Source organism: Podarcis melisellensis, assembly GCF_964234715.1.
Source record: "Podarcis melisellensis genome assembly, chromosome: 11".
In the NCBI taxonomy this organism is placed as follows: Eukaryota; Metazoa; Chordata; class Lepidosauria; order Squamata; family Lacertidae; genus Podarcis; species Podarcis melisellensis.
The window spans coordinates 7778555-7788636 of record NC_138543.1 but is presented as its reverse complement, the minus strand read 5'-3'; positions in this window follow the sequence as shown (position 1 = coordinate 7788636).

Genomic DNA, 10082 nt, shown 5'->3' with positions numbered 1-10082 from the left:
CTGTACTGCTTTTTCAAAGGGCCCCCAAGACATTTAATTCTAGGCAGGCATTTATGGGGACTTGGGAAGAACTTATTTTGGCATTTTTGTGTGATCAGTTAAGAGTTTCAATGGTTCTTAAGTAACTGAGATTCGTTTTAGAGCTATTGAAACATTTTTGTAAAAACAGCACAAAAATGCTTAAAATAAACAAAAGTATCGAGAAGTATAAGGGACGCGGGTGGCGCTGTGGGTTAAACCACAGAGCCTAGGACTTGCCGATCAGAAGGTTGGTGGTTTGAATCCCTGCGACGGGGTGAGCTCCCGTTGCTCGGTCCCAGCTCCTGCCAACCTAGCAGTTCAAAAGCAGATCAAAGTGCTTTTTACCTCCCGCGGGAAGGTAAACGGCGTTTCCGTGCGCTGCTCTGGTTCACCAGAAGCGGCTTAGTCATGCTGGCCACATGACCTGGAAGCTCCCTCAGCCAATAAAGCGAGATGAGCGCCGCAACCCCAGAGTCGGTCACAACTGGACCTAATGGTCAGGGGTCCCTTTACCTTTTATCGAGAAGTATTCCCCAAGATGACGTCTGCTTATGTTCAGAAAGGAATGATCTGAGTGTTCCCCATATGCCATTCTCCATCTTCTCAGGGTCTCCTGCTTCAGTTTTTATGTGATGCCTTTGGCTCACTGCCTAGTTCTCTCACCCTGCTGTAACTAAGGCTGCAAGCTTAACCCCACTTCTCTGGGGAGTAAACCTCATTGAATTCAGTAGGACTTAGTTTTGGGTAGAAAGTTTAGGATTGTGTGGTAAACCTGTAACCAAGCAAAAGTCTTTCCCTGTGTCAATTTCAGATTGTAAACTCTTTGTGGCTGGGACAGGACCTTGTATACTCTGTGAAGCACCATGCAATTTTGCCTAATGTACACATTTATGCAAAGCAATTTTGCAGTATACAATGCATTTTAGTATATTACTTCAGTAATATTATGCATTTAATCATTTATTTGTATACTGCTGTGTCATAAAAAATATATCCAAATGGTTTGCAGCAATAAAACCATGAAAGCATAGAAAAGTTAAAAACAAACATCCAGTAACCAAGGTGGAAGGACTTAGTCTTAACTGCCTGTATAGGCCTGGTGGAATAGAAAAGTTTTCAGCAGATATTTAAAAGCTGACACAGGAAGAAGCTGCTGAATTTCTATTACATGCACACTTTCCCCTAGTGTATACATTTTGTACACAGTACTTAGCTGAGTTGCCGAATGCATCGGAGAATTGCATTCCAAAAGCGCAAATTTCAAAGCTCAGCTATGCGTATTGTTTCATAATGCGCAAATTAGGTAAGATCACCTTCAAAAGCAAATTAAATTAGTTTCTTCTCCATTCCTAACTGGAGGTATCATCTGTGTCTGTCGTACGAAGGAAGCACTCTCTTTCCGTTGCTTTCGTAAAACTTAAATTTTTAAGAAGATTTTGAGATCCTTTGTGGCGCAATGCATATATGCTTTTGCTAATGTGTAGTACCCCTTTTTGCAATGCTCAAAATGTTCCACATTTTTACTTAAACAGTAATGTTAAATCTTGCAGCTGCCAGTAAAGATGTTTGACTAGCTTTGCGTCCGCTTTCAGTCTGACCATGCTGGTCTGCTTTTAAAAAATAGCACAGCCTCTGTGTTCTTCAGCCGCAGCTGCCTTATAAGCTGGTTCATCCACATAACTGCCGACAAGTGGAGATTTATTTGATCAGAACCACATCTTGGCTGATGAGGTGAAACTGCATCTGCCAAACCTGAGGGCTGAGGTGAGACTGTTCCCAGTCGTAGCCGCAAAAGACCAACTTACGCTGCAATGCTAAAGACATGAGCACCACTGAAAGCTACAGGACTTACTTCTGAGTAAATATGTCCCTAAACTGCTCCAACTAGAGAAGAGGAAGATTAAAATATATGTAAACGCTTACAAAAAAAAATCATACATTTTATCAGTCCAGCCAAAAAGCTAACCCCTTTTAAGTGCCATTCAATTTAGTGAGAGGCAGATGTACACTTAGTTTCCAAGTGAAATAAAGTGTATAGCTTTGGCCTACCCCTTGAAAATGGTGCAGGCCATTTTCTCCACAGAGCTTAGCTTGTGCAACAATGATTTGTACCCAAGCAATGCCAGATTACAATTCTGCAAGAACATTTTACTTCTACAGAGTCACCCCTTCAGAGAGGTACAGAGAAAGTGATTACTTGATACCTCTAGGTCACTAATGAGTATAAACAGAGCAGCAGAATTTAAAATCCTTGGCTAAGTTTATGAAGATCTGTAAGCACAAAGGAAACAACAGCCTGGTTCCCTTTCAACTCATTCCACCTGATTCACTGCTAGAATGAAGTTGTGTGTTCAAACTTCTGCCATAGTCATGCATTAAGAGAATCTTTTAAGGCATACTGTTAAGCACATAGAAAATAAGCAGCAGCTTTGTATATCACATACATACATCCTTGGGAATCCTTGGAAGTAAGGCAGAACAGGAACAAATTTCCAGAAACGTCACCGGTGAACCCGAAGTAGATAGAAAGTGAATAGAAATCACTTTTCTCCTTTTCCCATCCTAGAGAACTGTAAGGTCACCAGTACAACTGATTGGCAGTAGACTGGCAGCAAATAATGTGTCCTGGTTCAAATGTCATGCCTAGACAGTCTCTCCATGGTCTGTTTGCTTATATGTTGTTGTTGTTTAGTCGTTTAGCCGTGTCCGACTCTTCGTGACCCTATGGACCAGAGCACGCCAGGCACTTCTGTCTTCCACTGCCTCTCGCAGTTTGGTCAAACTCATGCTGGTAGCTTCGAGAACACTGTCCAGCCATCTCGTCCTCTGTCATCCCCTTCTCCTTGTGCCCTCAATCTTTCCCAACATCAGGGTCTTTTCCAGGCAGTCTTCTCTTCTCATGAGGTGGCCAGAGTATTGGAGCCTCAGCTTCACGATCTGTCCTTCCAGTGAGCACTCAGGGCTGATATCCTTCAGAATGGATTGGTTTGTTCTTCTTGCAGTCCATGGGACTCTCAAGAGTCTCCTCCAGCACCATAATTAAAAAGCATCAATTCTTCGGTGATCAGCCTTCTTTGTGGTCCAGCTCTCACTTCCATACATCACTACTGGGAAAACCATAGCTTTTACTATACAGAACATTGTTGGCAAGGTGATGTCTCTACTTTTTAAGATGCTGTCTAGGTTTGTCATCACTTTTCTCCCAAGAAGCAGGCGTCTTTTAATTTCGTGGCTGCTGTCACCATCTGCAGTGATCATGGAGCCCAAGAAAGTAAAATCTCTCACTACCTCCATTTCTTCCCCTTCTACTCCGACATAATTCCTACGTCTGCTATATGGAGCCTTGGCGTAGTCTACAATGGTAACATTTTAAACTTTATCCCAAATTCTCGAACATTAAAGCTGATTTTTTAAAAAAATGTACTGCAGTTTAAACACTTATTTTAAAAAAATACAGAATAGCTTCAGGGCATCACACCTTACCTTTTCAATGTTCGTGCACATAGAAACTGAAACTGTTTTGAAGCGAGAGGCCTATACTGTGTATATATCCAGGAAACAGACTTAAGATTTTCATTTTAAAAATAGCGGAAATTAAACTGTTTTATAAAAGCTGTTAGGGCAATAGCAAAGTGTTGATTAAACTCATAAACCCCAGGAAATTCAGTGCAAAGGCAGCTCTCACACCCGCTCCCCCTCTACCACATGAGTAGAATTTAAGCAAATACATGTACTTGAGATATCCCACATTGTTTTCGTAGCTCTACAGTTTCTGAAACATAATCAGGGTGAAGAAAAGGTGATCGTAACATAGGTGGTGGAATTGTGCACATCAGCTTGTTGCAGATGCGCTGTGAGTCACCAATAACTTCGTTCTCTAGGATGTGGCCTCTTTTTCAGCATATTAGCCATCACAATATGGTCTCGGTCACAATCGAACCAACGTAATAATTTTACTGTGGTTGTAAAGCACAGGGTTTAGAAATCAAAACCATATTGGAAGTAAAATAGGTGGTTACAGATGGTCACAGCACTTAAAAAACCTGTTCGTGCTTAATCTAACTTGAACTAGGAATAGAAAATATATTAAGCCTGCAAATCTATACCAGCTAGGGCTTCCATATTTCAAAAAGTAAAAACCAGAACACCCTGGAGTTGTACAGCTTTTTGGGGGGCAGGGACGGACGCTTCAGGTTACAGACTCTGCTAACCCAGAAATAGTACCTCAGGTTAAGAACTTTGCTTCAGGATGAAAACAGAAATTGTGTGGCAGCAGCAGGAGGCCCCATTAGCTAAAGTGGTGCTTCAGGTTAAGAACAGTTTCAGGTTAAGAATGGACCTCCAGTACGAATTAAGTTCTTAACCCAAGGTACCACTGTAATAAATGGAGGAGCAACAGGAGAAAAGAAAATGGAAAGAAGGAAGAAAATCTTTTAAATATAAACATAGAAGTTGTTCTGAACCTAAAGGTGCTGCCAGATTGTTGCTATTTTGGGGTGAGATTATCTCATCCACTGGCAAATTCACAATTAAAGTTGATTTGGCACTCTTGCACAATTCAAACAAATCAGGATGAATTCTTGGTAAGGAGGCTGTCTGTAAGTGGCCTGAATGGCTTTCTAAGTAACCTAACTTGAGCATGGAGGCTGCATGTCCATGTGACGAATAATTCCTCCTACGAAACTGATACATGAAGAGCTTTCCCGGAGACTGAGCCTTGCTCTCATTCTGCTGGAATTTATGAAAACCACAAGGCAGCCTTCGTACATCTCTACCAGTCAGCTCCCCTCCTCGCAATGGCAGCATTGTCCAGTGTGATAGAGGGTCAGACTGCAGGCTAGAGGCACATTTATAGCCCTCCGACATCTGGAATTCATTCTGGGCCTGAAGGGGACTGTGTGCAGCAGGCAGAGACAGAATTCAATAACATCTCTCCTGTCTCATTGTTGGCAGCCTCAGATGGCCAGATAATCCGAGCACTACTGTGAGTGAAAGTGTTTATGTGTTTATGTGACTGCAGGTATGAGCTTTTTATTATTGAACGCTGCATATTCCTGCATATAGCAATCAGGGGTATCGTGAGGGTGAGTGGCAATGGTGCAGAACAGATAGGGATGGTAGAGGAACACTCTCAAATGGTAAAAGACTCCTCATATTTTCCCTTCTTTTTTTCAGAGCTCACCACAGGGTTTTGTGACCTCCCTTTCTCCCTACATCGCAACAGCAAGCTCTGTCTGCTTTCATTAGCTCATGTTTTAACTTGCTGCCATGGAATCAACTTTGACCTCCAACATGTTTATGAGAATCAGAGCCATTGGTGAGCAACACTTGCCAAAAGTTGGCTCTTGTAAGATGTTTTTCTTTTTAAATTAGGTTTCGGATCCGGACAGCATCCCCCTGAGTAAACTCACTAAGCACTGTGAAATCATTATACCAATTTCAACTCCACACATCATCTTAAATTGCTGCCAAGGCTCAGATTCGTATCTGGGCTTCACTTCCCTTGCTTTGTGGAGTAAAACAGTGAACCATTCTGGGAAACTTGGTGGGGGCAAGATGATTGCTTCTGGATCTCCTGCGGTTAGAGAGAACTCAACAACAAGCGGCATGATCAGCTGAATTAATCTGGGGAACTATTTCTTGAAACTCCTAGTCAGCTTTACAGATTAAAGCTGGGATGAGATGCTTTCAGTTAATAAAAAATATAACGGATGAGGAATGCAGAGATGTGCATGTCTACATGCAGACACTAAAGGTAAAGGTGAAGGGACCCCTGACCATTAGGTCCAGTCGTGGCCGACTCTGGGGTTGCAGTGCTCATCTCTTTTTATTGGCCGAGGGAGCCGGCGTACAGCTTCTGGGTCATGTGGCCAGCATGACTAAGCCGCTTCTGGCAAACCAGAGCAGCGCACGGAAACGCCGTTTACCTTCCCGCCAGAATGGTACCTATTTATCTACTTGCACTTTGACATGCTTTTGAACTGCTAGGTTGGCAGGAGCTGGGACTGAGCAATGGGAGCAACGGGGATTTGAACCGCCGACCTTCTGACCGGCAAGTCCTAGGCTCTGTGGCTTAACCCTCAGCGCCACCCGCATCCCTACATGCAGACACCGGTGCAGTGCTAAATCAGCAGTTGCTCAACTGTGGCTCTCAAGATGTTGGATTCCAATTCCCATGAGCCCAAGCCAGCGAGGCACAGTAGTTAGGGATGATGGGAGTTATAGTTCAGCAACAAGTTAGCTAACCCAGTGGTAATTCTTGTTGTGCAGGGGCTCATCATGGCAGCAATGCCCTCAAAAGAGCGTTCATAGCTACATCACTTGTGTCGATTCACATCTATCCCACAGAACATATCACCCAGTTTATTAGGATCAGTGGACAGGCACAGAATAGTGAGCTACAAAGGGCAGTCCCAGACTTGCCTGGGGAATATTTGGATCCACATCCCTGATGAAGTTGAGTGGGTGACCCTTAGACCACTCACCGTCAAAGGGATCATGCGCCAGGTCAGAGCTATCCTTGAACCCTGCAAATTACAGCACTGGCAAATGCTGCTCTGGCAGATGACGTCATTGCTCCTGCTGTGACAAACGTGCCGGAGCGGTCTCCTCTATGTTCCTCCTTTACTACATTCACTATGAATACAGGGTACCGCTGTGTCTAAGCACCATTTCCTTCCCTCTCTTCACCCACAACTGCTGGCATTGCCTTTAAAACCATTGCACAGCCTGCCTTGCAAGGACTCCTTATTTTTATTCATTCCCTCTCATGTTACATTATGCATATGTAATGGTGATGTTGTAACTAGGAAACCTGACGGCGCGGGCCTCGTAATATGTAGTATTTTATACTGCACTCTAGTTACTCAGAGCTTGGCTACATACATGCTACAGTTGCTCATATAGGAAGCTGCCTGTTTAGAATCCCAAATGACTCGTTCCCACCTTGATCTCAAAAGTTAGGGGAAGCTGGAGTGCTTTGAAGGACTGACTGACTCTCTACCCTCACTTTTTCCTGCCCTCTCGGGATGAAGAAAGAGCACAGTGAGAATTAACGCAATAGGAAATTCCTTCTCTGATAGAGGGAGTCATGTCATGGTCTCCTGCTGGCTTGGTCTTCCCCCTTCATCTGGCGTTTATCAGGAGAGGTACAGGGAAGATTTGCAATTTGGGAGTTAACTGCTCCCCCCTTGATAAATATCAGAGGATTAAATAACAACACAGCCAGCATTTGGCTCCTTCCGGTAAGGAATTACTCCCTATGCTTTTAATTTATCCAGGGGTCTTTCTCTTTCCTGGGAGGGCAGAAGGCCTCTTTGAGGGAAGGAGCCTTAGCGATGCTAAACAGTTTCCTATAGAAAAAGATGGTTTCCCCATGGCCAAGGGTCAGAGCTCACTGGCAGAGTATCTGCTTTTTCCGCAGGCAGTCCTGGGTTCAGTGCAGGTAGGGCTGGAATAAACTTCCTGCCTGAAAGCTGTAAGGGCCTCTGCCAGTCACTATCAACAATACTGAGCTATATGGACCACTGGCTTGATCCAGTACAAGGGGAAGTATTCATTTAAATATTTGCACTAATGCAAGGATTAGTGGTTGTTACGAAAAAAATCTAGGTGTGAGGCTGCTCAGTCATCCAGCTCGTCGGGCAGAGCCTGCGGGTCCCTATGGAATAAAGGAAGGAGTCCAGCCACCAACTGGAGCAAATAGCTGTAGACCAAAGTTTATTGCACAACAGGTTCAAAGAGGAATTTTGAATCCCGAGGATGGGGTGACAATGACTTTTAAAACTTTCCCACCATATCCCAGAATACAGTTCATACACCATCATTGATACATCATTGACATGTCACAAAAGGAGAAGGGTAGATAGGAGTTACACTAGTTTAACCTTGGCAAACATGTCCAGACAAGTCCTTGGTACAAGATTAGCATAAGCAGACAAGGAGGGCAAGACCCAGGTATAAGATTAGCATAGACAAACACCTCTGAAGTCCCACCACCCAAAGTACAATAGAACTTCCTTTGCATGTCTGGACCCCTTGGCAAGTCTGGTGATGGGATTAAGCTTTCCTTGGCCAGCAGTCAGCTCAGCAATTGTCACCTCTGGGCACTTCCTGGAGTCCCTTTTTCAAGGGCAAAATAGCGTTGGAATGAAGGTCACTGGCAAAGGAGTTGATTTTATATGATTTTTAAAGCTAGGTAACTTTCCTGAGCTGTCAAGTCGAAAGGATACACTTATGCATAATATTTGTAACATTTAACAACTTTAAAGATGTGCGCCCCCCCTGTAATTTCCGTAACAGTGATAGTGCGGTGGAACTTTGCCCCACCCCCCTTTGGCACATGCCCTACCCCAGGCTTCCTCAACCTCGGCCCTCCAGATGTTTTGAGACTACAATTCCCATCATCCCTGACCACTGGTCCTGCTAGCTAGGGATCATGGGAGTTGTAGGCCAGGGGCACATGGCGGGGAGAATGTTCCATTGTGCAAAGGAAAATCCCTGCACTGCTGGATTGTTCTCCTTAGTGCTACATTTAATACAACTTCAGGTTCCTATGTAGTCATTCTCTAAAGGGAAACCTTAAACTTGGCCCGGTAGTAGATCGGCAAATCGGGCAAGCAAGGTGTCATCCCTGTCCACTGGTCCTGTTAGCTAGGGATGATGGGAATTGTAGTCCCAAACATCTGGAGGGCCAGAGGTTGCCTATGCCTGCTGTGGGACATTCTGCGGGAGCTGTGGGTCTGTTTGTTTTTAATCAAAGTCATAGCTGTCAACGTTTCCCTTTTTTCAAGGGAAATTCCCTTATTCGGAATAGGATTCCTTGCAAGAAAAAGGGAAAGTTGACAGCTATGATCAAAGTGTGGTGAGTGGACTAAGGGTTGGGTAACCATTAGGTACACCCAAGAATCCTTTACACAAAATACAATGCCATCTCTCTTATTGCATTCTATTAGGGCCATTTATGGACAAGCATAAACACTGAGCAAGACTTTCCAAAGTATCTTCATGCCAATGGCTTTTTGAAAGTTTGCATTTGGTCTAGGGATGGGCAAATTTATCATTTCTCATTTCTTTCTGTTTTTCAATTTCCCAGCCTTACATTTGGTTCTCCACATCTCAGCCTCAGTTTGTGAATCTTTTAAGTCCTTGTGAACATTCACTAGCATTTTAGCTCAAACTTCTCCTAATATACATGTTTGTATGCAATTTTGCCCAGTATACACATTTTCCCAAAACAATTTCCATTGATGTAACACTTTTTTGTGTTCTTTTTGCTAATACATGGACTTTTAAGCACACTTTACAAAAACCAGCATATGGATTTTTGTGCTCATAGCTGGATTGCATAATTGCGATTGTAAGGGAAGGCTGTGTTTGAGTTTGTGCATTGTTTCAGAAAGTGAAAATTCGGTAGGTTGACCTTTAAATGTGAAATGGGTCAAATTGTGTCCCGCTCCGTAACAGGGACTGAGCATGACTGCCAATGACTTTTCCAAAATCTGTATCCATTCACGGAAGTACCTAGTGCCAACAGGTTCTCAAGGAATGGTAATCATTTCTATAAATGTTCTCACAGGCATCTGCCAGTCTTTTATCCTAATGCAGACAACAGGAACAGCTGCTGCTGACAGTAGTTTTGAAGACACCAACAAAGGTATACAGTTAATAACACCCTGAGAAGCCAAACAGCTCTTACAGCTATTGTGGATATGGGTCTTGAGCCAAATAAGTTTAAAGCAGATTTACCTGAGATTTAGCAGAACCTCTAGGCAGAAGGTGCTGGTTTGACAAACATATTACATCTAATACACTGAGTAAACAGAGATTTAATGTCGGAATTGAATTGACTGGGAAGTTTGGTTTACTGAGTGACATCTTTTGGCTCTTTTAATCCTCTTTTTTAGGTCTAACAGAAACCACAAATTCCTATTATGGAATTAAGATCCTTTCACTTTTTCAGGTTTTGGACAAAGCAAGCAAATTTCTATGAAATCCCTTAAGGCAGCTGCAAGATTACATTCCAAAGAGAATGTTGCAGTTTTAAGAAGTGTTATCACAGT